Source organism: Temnothorax curvispinosus, unplaced genomic scaffold, assembly GCF_003070985.1.
Source record: "Temnothorax curvispinosus isolate PA1 unplaced genomic scaffold, ASM307098v1 QBEX01000740.1, whole genome shotgun sequence".
In the NCBI taxonomy this organism is placed as follows: Eukaryota; Metazoa; Arthropoda; class Insecta; order Hymenoptera; family Formicidae; genus Temnothorax; species Temnothorax curvispinosus.
Window position 1 is genome coordinate 1255189 of NW_020210520.1, and position 15255 is coordinate 1270443.

Here is a 15255-nt window from a genome sequence, read left to right on the forward strand (position 1 = left end):
TGTTGCTTTTGCGCGGTTGTTACCTCCGGTCCCGAGCGAAAATTTTCTAAGTCGACCCAATACATCCCCAGTACTGAGCCGACTTTTGGCCGTGGATCAAAATCATTTTTGGCCTTATACACGGTCAGTACTGAGACGAGACTCGCCTCGGAACAGAATATGGTTGCATAGGAATACTGGTCACCGAGACGGCACAATACTGATCTAGCGGTTTATCCGTACTGGGGCAGTACCACCCATCAAGTCTTGGCAGCCAATATTGTGCCACTTCTGGGCCATGCGGACAACTCTGGCAGAAGTCCGACATTCGCACATGGGATATAGTAATCTTTTTTTTTTTTATTTCGAAGGAGATCGAAGGGGGAATTCCATTTTTGCCGCGATGCATCATGCATGGCCTCACATGGCGCGAAATTGACCGACTCTGCGCGCGCGGAACACGATGCGGCGCACGTGTGCACGTAGACGCGGGGGCCATGTCAGCACCAGTATATTACCGGCGTATGCCGGCTCGGCCACGGTCATCTCGGGACCTTCTTGCGCAGCCACTCACACGCACGGCCCGCGCGATACGCGTACGCGTACGTTCACGAGGCGGATTACGCAACGGCGGTACAATTGCGAGCGTCGCACGTAGACTGCAACGCAACGCAACGCGGCGCGGCGACCGGCGAGTTTCAATAGCCGACCGGCGAGTTTCAATAGCCGACCGGCCACTCTCGCCTTCTCCCCGCACAACCTTTAATAGAATCTCTCTCTCTCGCCATTCATAAACGGGAACAACGCCGGACATACTACAAAATTTCGCAATTATTGAAGCATCGTGTCCGCGCGACGATGTTATTTTTGTAATTTATTTTATTCATATATAACGGAAGGAAGGAGCATCGTTGAAAAATAGCGATAAGTCGCTGGTTGAGTTCTCGAGTAACTGCGATGCCGTCATTTTTCAAAAGCGATAACGACGGAACAATTTGTTCGTACCATTTTTGCGAAGGCACGTTAAAAGTTATTAGTTACCTCGAACAATTCTGATATCGAAAAAATGTGGATTGATATACGTAAACTGCCTCGGAGGAAGTGGCTAAATCGACAACGATTTGGCCGCCGATTGCATGCGATGAATACGAGAAACGCACGGGAGATATGACTTTTATCGCGCGGTGAATTATTCATTGGTAAAATTAGGTTTTTTTCCCTCCATTCTGAGCAATTCCGAAAGCGTCCGGGAACGTTGGCGATAAAAAGTAAAAGTTTACAAACGCGCCGCGCCGACACGGGACGATCTATCGAGTAGTGGTGATGTCGAGCGTAGAGGAATATAACAGCGCGCGATCATGCAGCAAACCTGAAATGCGATTATCGATTATTGGCGCATACTTATCAGAGAGCAACCGAGCTCTTGACTCTCGTCGGCGCGCGGGCTCCCACCGAGGTCCCTCGCGAAAACGACCATGGCGAATGCCGTTGCTTGTCGCTTATGTAATTCGGAGCGTAGTATCGCTCTCGCGATTTAACGACGTTGATACCAACGCGCCACTCGGTATTAATTAAACGTTCTTTTTACTCGGTGATCGATTAACGGCGACGCCAACGTAATCTGCCAGATTTTAAGAGCTTCTCGTTAAAACATCTGTATCGATTTAGATTTCTAAATACAATTCAGTTAAATTATATCCTATTAGACTGTCCGACCGAGGGTTGTTTGTATTTTTTCCGTACGTTAAGACGGCGAAATTATTTGAGGCAAAAAGGAACTTAACATATAACAAAAATTATTTTGAATAAAATAAAACAAATTGGTGAGTTTGTTAATAATGTTACAAAGTTAATAAAAAATGTTACTTTGGCGCTGAATTATTTTTGTTATACTGCAACGCGAGGTGTGAACGATGAAGTAGGAGCGATGTGTCGCGCGACAGCTAAAAAGGAAAGTTACCATTGGCATCTATGGATGTGTCACTTGACTCGCGCTAATAAATCGATCGGTTGCCGATCGACCTTCGAACGTTGAAATATTGCGCACAACGCTACCTGCGGCAGTCCAATGCGTCCAAGGTCCCACGATTAGTGGGTCACAGTGTACAATACATCGTTTAGTCGAAGGATTGTTTGCGACACAATTAAACGTGACGGATCCAATTAACCAGTGCGAAATTAACGAAATTCGTATTTAACGGCAATTGCGTAGTGTCGAAGAAAGGCGCGAAAGCAGAGTTAGAACGTACGCGTGAAAATAAGATTAGCGACGCAATTCATTGATGTCTCTGTTAAATATTTATCTTTTGACCTGGCGATACAAAGATATAAACGCTTCGCTCATTCGTCTATCGATCTCTAATAATTATATGAGGTAAGAGAAATATACATTAATTGAAAATATAGCGCGTGTTGATAGTGTAAATTTCGTAATATTTGTCGAATAAAGTTGAGAACAAAACTTTAGCAAAATTGATGCGACAAATTGCCATCAGGAGCTTCAGCATTTTGTTTTATTAGTTTTATAAGAGAAATTTTTGTATTCCCTTTCCAAGGAACTTGAATTTTCCAACTTTGTTTAATAACAAAGCTTGCGATGCAAAAACGGACAAACGTTTTGCACCAACGTAATAAAAGAGTTCGAAACTCTTTCGATCACTTCATCTAATGTAAGACTCGAAACTTTTCAAGAGTCCCAACCCTCGAGCAGAACTCGTAATAAGATATAGCTTGCAAATGAGATAAAAAGAGGTAGAACGATATTTTCCTGGTAAGAAATATCTTGATGTAAAAAAAGAAACTTTTCGTTCGCGCGCGCGATCGAGAGCGGATACGATTTTCAACTTCACTTCTTCAAGTGATAACGAATCCAGAACTGACTAACGAATTCTTATTGAAAGGTAGTCCGGCGCTCTCACGGCCGGGCATTTACTGTTATCGACGCGATAAAACTCGATTTATTTCGTACGAGAAATAGATTAAAACTACTACGGTTTGTCGTACCTCTCAGTGTCCGTGATGGCTTCTAACGATCCGTACGACGATATAAGTTGTATCGCGACGTGTCAAGTCAATCGCAATTATACAATTTGATCATTCGTCGAAGTAGTACAAATGATTTTTTTTTTTTTACAAATTCTGATCTCTCAAAATAGCATATCTTTTCAACAGGTATGTGCAAATTATCTTGTACTTTGCATCAATTATAGCTTTAAATCAATGTTTATCGTGTATTAATTGCAAATACAGCACGTAAAAGATTGTTGCGAATATAATTTGCAATATAAATTATAAATTATATTTACATCAGAATGTATCATGAGTTATATATAATTAATTGTTTATAACGTTACATTTATGATTATTGACCGCTGAATTAACAGCAGCGTTATTAATATATTGACATAACGGTAACCAAAATTAGTGTAACAGTAAATCTGTTACGCAGATAGAGAGCGCGGCAAAGTGTGAAAAATGGAGCATAATAAGGTAATTATTAATTCGTGCCTTCGTAACGAGTAGACGCGTACACGGAAAGACATATATTTAATTAGATAAAAAAAAAAGAGAGAGAGAGTTTAATTGATACGTTGCATTATTAACGACGAGACGGATCGAACATTTGCGTTCTCGCCGCGCGTGAACGACCTTGAGTGCACGCTTGCAGTCGTCCTGGCGATTATTTAACGCAACGGCATAAGCGTCGTCGACGTAACAGCAGCATAATTTACGATGTTACGCTATAGCGCGGCGTGTCGTCTCCCTCTCCTCGTCCATATCGTCCGTCGCGCGACGTGGATCGGCGTCCTTGAATTTTTTCCTTCCGGTCGTGTCATAAATTTTGACAGTAGGAAATAAGCCCGTGACGTTGCGATGCGTCTATTGTTAAGCGCCCACGAAAGGAAATTATGTCATTAGCTACGTATTTCAACAATATTGTGGTAAGTACTGCGAGCACGTTCTCATAAAGCCAATTGTTTTCTTATTAGCCCCATCTTTTCCATCGTACACACGCGGGGATATCGCACGCGAGGTATATATATTAAATTCAGGATATATAATCATCCATGAGAGAGAGTAGAGGAAAAAGGATCGAACATCGATTTTAATCACAGTTAAGAGATCTATATATACGCGTATATATTTCATATATTCGCAATTTTTCTAAACATTTTACGACAATCTGGAATGCGTATGATGTTTTTACGATGTCCCGTTTCCTTGATATAATGTCTCAACAAATTCGATTTGATCGAATATAAAGTCGACGCTGACAGATTTTCGTTGTTTCGTCACGGCTCGTTACGCCAGGATAACACGTACGTCATCTAATTCACGGCGATGCTGCAAAGTGTCATTTTGTACCTGCAAAAAACGCGCAAAAGGCAACTCTTCGATCTAGTGGAATAGTACTGGCTACTGGCAGTAGCCAGCCGCGATGTGCAATAAAGCGCAGAGCGATAAAAGCGGTGACGGTTAGATAGTGGTGGAATAGTCCGGTAACGATTAGCCTGCCTCTCTCTCTCTCTCTCTCTCTCTCTCTCTCTCTCTCTCAGTCGGACGCGGGTATCTTAATTCAGCGTAACGACATCACTTATTACGAATTTTCTTACGATGGCACGTTTTCACGCGACGTTTTCCATCTATTCGCCGTCCATTACACAATTTCCAAGAGATGCTCGTAAACGGTCCATATAAATCCGGAACCTTAACGACGCTCTTAAATTGAAATTAATTCCCTTACGTATTGCGAACACCCTTAACGTTTATGACACGACAATTATATGGTTGGAATCACAAAGGCTGTAAAAATGTTTTTCTTCGAATCATTTATAATGCTTTATACACGTTACACGTTGTACGCAAATATTGCAGAATAAAAAAAATATAGAAAAAATTAATTCATATGGTATCTAAATATTCCCTTCAACGCGATCGAAATACTTTTTAACGATTGTCCCCGATGTATTTTCAATCGACTTACTTTGGGCACGAGGTCATACATGATTAGAGATAAAATAGCAGACACCGTGGCGCTACTGTTACGTCAGAAAGAGCAGTTTCTTTGCTGCAAAATGTGACTTTAAGAGTTTGCTGACATATGTATATTAATCTGCATGAGCTATATGACATTATGAACAGAGTGACTAGGTTACTGTTGATAAATAAGATTCGATAAATCAGTTTCTTTGTCTAACAGATAGCCTAAAGTTACAGGTACTTCATGTACTGTCAGTGAGATTAATTTGATTGACATCAATTGATATGGAAAGAAATTTAAAATGAATCTGTCATTACGTCGCATAAATATATTTTTCATCAAATCGGCGTTAAAGCAATTATCGAGACGCACCTCTAAAAATATCGGTGCTCTAAAAATACCGAAAAATGTATGGCAAGCCAGACAGACTTGCGATTGGTCAATCGAACATATTGTCGTGGCAAAAGAAGAAGAAAAAGAAGAAGAAGATGATGGTGAAGAGAAAGAAGAAGCAGAAGGCGGTCGTTCAGAGTGAACTACAGCCAAAAGCAGCGGTGTGGCAATCGCTGCGTTCTTTAACGCTCTACTCAGCTCCTCTGACCGTTTTAATTTAAGACCACCCCTTCAAATGTCACGAATACGCATTCCGTTCCGCGTCGCCTCGCTGCGAGATTGAAAACATCGCTTTCATGTAGGCACCAGGGTTCTCTGACGATTGCGCGTCGATGTACCTCGTACTCGATAGTTTCTGTCATCCTCCTCGTCAAACGCACTAACAAAAGCCAGATTCCGCTTATTTGTTTTTGACAATGGTTTCGCTATGTGAAAACATGGTCTACATTCCGTTAGAAATTTCTCATAAAATTCTCGACGAGACGCAACGTGCGGACAACAGGCAGTCCTTTATCTTTTATTCGATTATGGGATTCGATCAATTTTACCGCAATACATCACTTTGGTCGAGTAATAAAAAAATGTAATTAATAATTATGACGTTAACGAAGCGAGCTCCGATAATCGTAACACGCCGGCGCGCGCGTGCTTGATGCATCCATCGATTTATAAAAAAAAATTTCCATTTTTTGCAAAAGCACAATGAACACGGATGAACGAGCGAGCGATAAAAGAAGCAAGTACATTTGTTGTGTCGGATTAAATGATGCGCGTAACGCCAAAACGAGAAGTGCCCAAAACAACGCCGCTACTACTACTACTCGGCATTTTAATAGGCTTAAGGAGAGACTCCAGAAATCTCCCCTCAGCTTCAGCGAGAACCCGCCCGGCGAAATTCGTGCCAATCCCTTTTAATCGTGTTTACGAGCATGCTCTCTCTTTCTCTTTCTCTCATGACTCTTTCGCCCAACGCTCGTCCCTCGTGCCTTCACGCGCGAAGCAGAAGTGCAATTTCCAGTTACGAGCGAATGCGACTGACGAGAACTCCTCGAGGACTACGCTAACCTTGTTGCCGCTACCCGACGGCGTAAAATATAATCGCGCCGAGCGAATTAGAGCGAATATATTTTTCTTTTTTCTTTAGGGTACGCTTCGTGACCGCCGTCACTTCTGCGAAAGTTGATGGCCCGGCAGAATGGCGATGCGCAAGGTAACTCGTTTAGAAAGTTCATCTGCGACCACACACCGACGTATCCAATAATACAATACAGACGACGGCGACAACAATAAATATAGAAAGAAGTTGTTGCAGAGACATTGTTTTAAATAACATCGGATGTCGTAAATGGGGCCAATGCCTGGCGATATAAGATGGGAGGAAACCGAGATACACTGAAATAGAACTGGAACTTTCTTTGAAGAGAAAAAAAACACGAAAGTTTGGAGAATGCGCATATGAGACGGGTCATATATTATTTATGTTTACAAGAATGTATATCTCATATGTTTACTCTTTCCTCTATCTTTGACCGATAGATAACGCTATTCCACTCGCCTCACTGATTAATTCGCCGCGCAGATTGACAACGGTGTTCGCAATCACGCGTGCGCGCTATCTTTAGAACTTTGAACAACGCGAAAAAACGTTTGATCCAAAAATCTCCGATCGATCCGGCGCGGGCGTGGCGCGACGGCCCGGCTGCTGTCTGTCGCTGTTTTCACGCGTTTCCTCGAAGCCGTAATAATAATGACGAAACGCACCGTAAAGTGCCACGTCGACCCATATTTATAAATAGAGAGGTCTCATCTCCGACGAGGCGAAGGTGCGCGCCGTGTGTCATCCCAGGAATATCACGGCCGACCGAGTGACCGGCTATGCCAGCGTGAATGAGAATCCGCTGGTGCATGCGTGCCGTGTGTGCGTGCGCGGCATACAATGCGAAACTTGCTGAATATAATATATATTATATATATGAAAAGAGTACCTCTTTTCTCTGGCTATAATCACACAGTTAATCTATAATTATTAGTATTAAACTAAAATTAAATTAACAACATACAGAAATCACGCGTTTCTATACACTGTTAAATATTAAAGGATGAAATTTAAACCAATACCTTGAGTTAGATAACATTTTGTTATTTTTAACATGTAGGTATGTATGTCGAAATTTATTATTTTAACTCAATGGAGTTAAAATAATAATGGGTTTTGGGTTTAGTTAAATTAACATTGTTTCAGTGAAATTAACGACGTATTGAGTAAGATATATAGGAATGGTTAAAAATGACTCAAATTGAATATAATTTGGCATTACGAATTTAACAGTGTATTAAATTGGATAAATTCCGTATGTGCAAATAGCCGCGGTTTGTCGTATAAATCTGTACGCGTGCGCGAAATCCATAGCGAAAACCCCGTGAAAAATCGGACTTTAGATATATAGCGCAAAAACAATTCCGTAACGGAATGCGTAACGCTTCTGTTGTCTTTGGCTATGCCGCGTCGATTACACAACGAACGCGGCGAAAGAGATATAGCTCACAATCATGGACCATGCGGTGATGAGAAAAACTGATGTCGCGAACAAATATTAATTATTGTCTTAAATATCACGGAGAATATCGAGCAGTCTCTTAATATCCTATAACTGAATGACAAGATAAAGAATAATGATAAATTCCTAATCATTTTTTGTTGCGTCATGGAACCCGTGTAGATCGCGAGCGTGTGTCCGTTCAAGAGAAGAGAAAATCGAAAGATTTTCTTCATAGTAAAGACGAACGCGTGCCAGCTCTCACGGCACTTTGTGCGCGGCGGACGCTGGCGCGAGAAACACCGCTATGGTGATTTATCGTCGCGCCGGTTTGGCGATACAGCTGAAATTTAAATCAACGTGATGTGTGTCGTAACGGCCGCGAGACCCGCGATCCACGAGAGATTGGGGAAGAACGACCTCGCCGTATTATTAGAGGCATTATTATATATCTGCATTACGTGACGATGTATACGCGTGTCTCTTCGACGCCGCGCTCCGTTCCAATCGCGTGCGTTGCAAATTGCAAACCTTCGAAGTCATTGCCGGGGTGGACGAGACACTAGGTCCCGCATGCGTGTTTTACGGATTTGTAGCGTAGAAAGAATCCCCTGGGCGAAACAATCGTTAAGATAATAAAATAAATAAAGATAGATAGATATATATAAAGAAAGAAAAAAAAAATAGATATATTTCTTTGAGGGGGAAGGGGATAATATATTTCTAGCATTTGTGTTTTATATTTTTTACTGTTTGATGGATCACTCAATGGACGAATAGTCTGACAAGTAAGAGGTAAATATTTTGAGATTTCTAATGGATCGTGGCTGTTTTATTTGGAGCAATTTTCCACGGTCCTTTTCATACAAATAGCGAAAGTAGTATATTGCTGTAGCAAGACGTAAGATATTAAACGTTGAGTACGGCGAACGTTATAATACTGTTTATATACGATCTTTTTCTAAGCCTGGGATTTTTATAGTTTTCTACGATATTAAATTTTTTGCAATAATAAAAAGGAGTCAAGAGAAAATTACAACCATATATAAGTTAAACTTGTGAAATATTCACATCTATTAATGTGAGAAACATCAATTACAAACTTTACTCTTAATTCGTCAATCTACGTTCAGATAGAGAAAGATTATGTGCAGAAAGAAATAAAATTATAATTATTAATGTGTTAAAAATTACTCGAGTACGTTTGATTTATTTCTATCTTTCATTCGCCTCATGGAAGTAGGTACCAATCTTTATAGAAAAAAAGTTTATTCTAGATAATACGTAATTAATTTCAGTGAATTCAAATTTTCAGTTTAATCCACGAGTATCGATTGAAATAAATTTCGCACTGAAATACAAGTTGATTCTACCCCGGCCGATTGCCATCGTGATTATATATTGGCAACGTTGTTTTTCCTTCGCTCACGTTTTTTCGCATTGTGCGTGTGTCAAATGGGTCATCGATTGTTTGCCGCTCTGTTAACTTATGCGCCACAGGCTTAACGTGGATGTGAAAAATACCATCTGGAAGTCAGCCAGTGAGACTATTTCCAGAGAGCAAGTGGCATAAATAGCGTTGTTGTGGCGAACGGATGCTCGTAGTGGCCCTCGTGCAAAGTAAGAAATTATAATCAGCGAGGTACCAACGCGATAGTACTGGCATGAAATAATGCCGCGACATGTGCCTTTAAATGAGGAATAATGCATGAGTGCAGTTGATGTAAAACCGCCACAATTGTGTAATTTATATAACAACGTTGACTAGTTTAATAATATATTTATCAAGCTAAATTAAAATTTTAAATTTAACTTCTTAATGAAAATTAAAAAAAATGTTATAGTATTTATATGATCCATTAAATAAACCTGCAGAGCTTGATTATAAATAAATATATAATTAATAAATTTCTAATTCTGACAAATTTAATTAATGAAGTAATTTAGTAAATTAAAAATCCACTTCACATCTCGCGCTTTATGAGAGACAATGCGTTAACTACACCTACAGTTTGTTAATACTCATCACGACAATCTCCACAAGGTATACGCAAATAACGTCGCGGATATGCGGTGGCCTATGCAGTTTAAATATTGTACTTTTACCGCTGATAAAAGCAGCATATATATGATCGAGCTCATAAATTCCGCTTATCAACCGAATGTCAAGTTGGTCAACTGGAATTGCGGTAGACCGAGATCAATGGTAATGTCCCGCTGGTTAAACGTTTTATCAGAAATCGATAAGTTGATATCAAAGGCGCGCCGTACTGCGCTTTACTTCGTAATTACGCTTCATTTTCATAATTGCAAATCGGTCTTATCAGACCGATATACATGCCGATATACTTTTTTCCTTCCCGCGATACGAAGAAAAAAAAATCGTCATCATTAGCGATCGGCTCGTTCCGACAGCCTAAAAAAGTGCCGTTTATCACATTAATCATGGATTTTAATCGATGATACCGGTTGCCATTTCCGAGAAGAGATCGCAATGATAAACGCTAATGTGTATCATTGTGATCTCTCCGCCGGGATTTACATAACGTGGAATAAATCCGCGTCGACGCGATAATGACGTGCGCTAATGAGCGCACCATGAGCGCGCCAAAGGTTAATTGCAAGGCTTTTCCGTAAGATAGTCCGTGTTATTTCGTTATCTTGTAGGAAGCGCGCCTCGCGCATTCCGTCATCTGACAATGAGAACGACGAGATCGAACGCGAGAGAGTTCCGCGGCTCTTTGTACACGCGACGCGACGCGGCTATTCCATTATCTGCGGCGGGAAAGTTACCTTATTGTTCGCCTATGGAGATCTGCTTCTGTTCTATTCTTGAGTTTCGAGCACGTCCTTCAGCTGCAAGCACACACAAAGAAACGCTGGTTATATATTTGCGGCGTTAACACGTTAAACTCGTATATCGATTATCAATCGCACGCATGAGCTCACGAATCAATTTTTACCGTGGCGGAAATAAATCGCGACTAGCGTAACTATATACACTTTATGCACCGCCAGAGATTTTTTACAAAGCGCCATAAATCCCCGAGATTTAATCCCCGTGTTTCTTTTTTTTTTCCCGCCATCATCGACGAAGTCGCGAGGTATTCTCGTTCGCTCGTAGCAGCCGACCAATTTCGAACGTGTGCGCCAGATTCTCGCGAGTGCAGAGAAGTCTTGGCAAGACATAACAAATAACATTTGTTGCACGCTGTTCAAAATTGCAACAGACACAGCGGAGTCACAAACTATTTCATTTTCGAAAACAGTAAACTGTTTAAATTGGATCGAGCGAGCTAATATTGAAAAATGCGTAAAGTTCCCTTAAAAAAAGCTATTCAACAAAAATGGGATAAAGTTGCTTAATCATTGAAGAAAAAGCAGACGCGGATCGCGCGGAAGGCTTATAATTACTGCGACCGTGAACCCCAAGCAGTCGTCAAGTGTTATTAGTAAAGTTCACAAGTTGAAGTTCGTGCGACCATGCGTGCGTAGTCGCGTGTTTGCGGTTACCGAAGCTGTTTACGTGATGCATTTGTATGAATATAATGACTACGAAACATTCTCGTAGTCGAGAAAAATGGACAATATACATGCCGATCTTCTGAATTCTTTTTTCGCTGATTTCTCTTTAATTTCTTTCTATAAGATTGTTATATGATATTTTAACTAATGTGCAATATCAAAAAAACAAAATTTATTGAAAAATTTGAAGGATTCTAAATAATAAAACCCAATATTAATACATAAAAGTGATACTTGAAATACCCTTCAGAAGAAGGGCTCTTTCAAATAGTTTCTACAGAATTTTGCTTTCACAATAATTTATTTTTTGCAACATAGACATTCTTATTTTTTCCAAAAATTTGCGAAACACATACATACACACTCTTTTTTCTTCAAAAACTTGTGAAGGAACATTTGATAAAATATAGGAAAAACTTATTGAGAGACATAAGTTTCTAATTCATTTATGAAATTATGAAAAATAAAATATAGAAAAAAGTTATTGACATAAATTTCTAATCCAATATGTTCAGTGACATCTGACATACATACATGGTGCGTACATTCGTTTCTCATTTTCGATTTTACGACTTCCTTCGCGAAAGCATCAATAGTGATTCAGCAAGGCGCGTGTCAATATAAACAATAGACTTCCCGTTATCGCTTGTTTGTGCGTATTATTGGGCATTTACGAAGAGCAGGTGATGTGGCGGCGGTGCCGCCGACGCTGTTAAAAAACAACGGCTCTTAATGCGCTCTCGTGACGTTTGCACGGAGGAATGCCATAATCTTCGCCCAACGAGTCGTCGAGGAAATTTCGCGAAATACATCCGTGAGTCACGTTCCCCAAACACTGCTGACTTGATCCAATTTCGAAATAATCTCCGAAAGAAGGAAAAAAGAGAACTCGCGGCCGCGCGACGAAATACAATTCGTGGGAGGAAAAAGCGGATGCCTGCCGCGAGATTCCGAAATAGCATTCTGCGTCTAACAATAAATATTCTTAAACGGTGGAACATATGAATGCGTCGTGTCATCGGTTATCGATGCGCGCAAAATACTTTCCGCTGGAATGCTTCTCAAAATCGAATTATCGAATTACCGAGGAGAAGCGACGCTAAAATTTCGGCTAATATTTTTAAACAATCGATATTCTACAAGAGAATTTAACACCATTGTAACCAACCACCGGGGAGAAGCTTGACCGACATGATACATATCTGACAATTTCGAAATCGATCCGCCCGAAATAAACAGGAAGTCGAACTACCGCTGTTGATGTAATATCGCCGGTCACACTTTCGTCGCGCGAAATTCCGGGATTTCATGCAAAGTGGCAACGATCGCTTTCACAACGTGTTACAACCGTCGCGATGCATTTCTTGCTAGACCAGAAGTTTCAAGCGCGAGTGACACGGCGCGCGGCGCGCGGGAAAGTGTTCGGCGGTCCGTCCGTCAATGAAGTAGAATGTCCTTTTTTTTTGCTGTCGCTGCGGTATGATACAATCGTCTGTCGACAGTCATCGTCCGATTGGACAATGGGCTTCGTTCTGGACCTGGGAAATAATTTCATTTGTACCACGAAATCGCATTTTCACCGGCGAAAAAAGAATTATCATTTCCGCCCGCGGTTCTTGCCTATTTTTCGTTATTGCCTATTTTTCACGACTTGCTCGTTTTCGCGGATGACGCAAGGGCAATCGATAATCAGTTTTCGACAGGCTCCTTTGTAGGCTAATCACTAGACTGGACACTATAAGTAACATAACAATCTAAAATATAGAGAAAAACGTGATACATGAAACACAGTGATTGTAAATAATATAATAATCACAATAATAATAATCTACGCTTCTAAAGCATACTATTGTAATCCAATAATATTGTCTGAGGTAATTATAAGAAAGTATCTCTTTGCGTAACGGGTATAAAATACAGGAAAGTCACGATTCTATTCTCGTGCAGCAACAAATCATGACGCGACATGACGGACATTCGCAATAATGGCTCGGAGTGGTCGCGTGCAGGCTTTTGCAGGCGAAAATGCAAGAGCCATCTCGCGTAATCAACTTTCTCGCACTCGAGCCCTCCAGGGTCAACGGTATGTCGGACAGACGTAAGAGGCCAACCCAGGCATCAAGGCTGATCTTCACGACTCGGCAATAAGGGAAAGTACAAGAGGCTTTTGACGGAACGACCCTTTAAGGAACACGAGGGTAGTCCCCGACGACGACGACGGTGCGGCGGGGAGGAAAACCAGGGGGAGACATATTGATCGTACGGAAAACATTCGTCCCAGAAACGGGATCTTCTCCTGCATCTCTCTCGCCGGTGGCAAAGGAAAAAAAAGAGAAAACCACGGAGAGGATCTGGAGCTGTGGATCGTATATATCTCGCGAGAGAATTTATTCGAACACGGAGTATCGACGTACCCAAATCAAGACGCTCCGACTACATCGTCGTGATTTAAATCAGCGGCGCTAGCTCGTCGAAATCTGTCGTGAGCGAGGGCAATCTAACAGCGAAAGGTATTTGCTCGAGAAAATTACGACACACAAATTGTACATAATGGTTATTGTAGGGTGGCGGAAAAAAAATGGGGAAATGAAGCTTCCATATCAACGTTACGAATATCTCCCTGGAAATGACTTCGGGTCGAGTGTAGCTTGGAAGAAAAAATATACATGTAATTCTCCCTTTCCTTATTAAAGTTCCCTAGCCCGTTACGTGCGTTGTTGCTCCGCGACGTGCACGGTAGTTAATTGGTGGGAAAAATTCGTGTAATTCTTTCTTAGATACGTACCATGAGAGACACACGTGTTGTCATTAAATACTTCCGAGTGCCCCAGATATTGCACGCGTGCGAAGGATCGAGATGGGGGAATTATGAGGAATCGTTAAGGGTGCTCATGTCGTATTTATAGACGTATACGAACACTACGAACGGAGGTCGTACGAGGGTTGAATTCTCAAGGACACGGCGGTGACGTCGAGAGGGAGGGTGGTGGTCTATTTTAATGGGCGGACATAGGTGATCGATCGCGCGCGGGCATTGTACCAACCTCCACGTAAAAGCGCCGGGGGCTGGCGGAATATTTCGTAGCTGTTCCTGCTGCGCTATCGCGATCTTCCATTTGCCTGGTGTATACCTCTCTTATTCGCAATTTCGGCTCGTGGCACGCGAGGTTATTGAACCGCGTACGGTCACGGTGCCGAAGAGTAAGTTTCACTGCCGTCGAGTTTAAGTTCTCCGTCCGAGCCGAACACGCCCGCATCAACCGAAATTGATCGGAATAGCGAAATTAAGCCCTGGAACGGTGGCTGCCGGCAACTCGATTCCACGTGCACGTCCCACGGAAATTCCCCATTATTTCATACGCGAACTATTGATGGGGTTCAGTATTCCGATATTTAACATTATGTAGGCAACGATACGGTTATTTATAGACATAAATGTATGATAAATATTAATGGCACGGAGCGTTCTAGGCCATTCTTTATCGACAAGTTTTTTGACCAACCACTTAAGATGTGATCAGTTTGGTTTATTAATCTTTGACATTCTGCATATTTAATATACAGTGTACAGTGCTCTTACATCATCTTAATCAGATATTCGATCTATGTACATAAAATGTTAACAAAATGGTTCAGAACATGGAAATAATACTAATGTACAGTAAGAAATGTTCAGTCAATGTAGACTAATTAGCAAAATTAATCTTGTTAAAAATTTGAATAAAACTACCTATTTTTTTCTTCGTGAATCGATCCCTCTCATTATTCTGCATACAAAAATATTAAAAGATCATTGAAAAGTGAATACTTAATGAGATATTTCACGTTTTGCTTCAGAAT

General features: G+C 41.2%; 1 protein-coding gene across 3 annotated transcripts in view; it reads right to left on the minus strand.

The window, feature by feature from the left end:
* Positions 1 to 15255, minus strand: part of LOC112457592 (protein Tob1-like) — a 175757-nt gene that overhangs the window by 55422 nt on the left and 105080 nt on the right. For 2 of the 3 annotated variants that reach the window (XM_025020759.1, XM_025020752.1), the window contains one exon: positions 10684 to 10746. The exons of the other annotated variant lie outside the window; for it this stretch is intronic. The gene's annotated coding sequence lies outside the window, so the exon portion shown is untranslated. The remainder of the gene's footprint in view (positions 1 to 10683; positions 10747 to 15255) is intronic. 3 annotated transcript variants of the gene reach the window in all.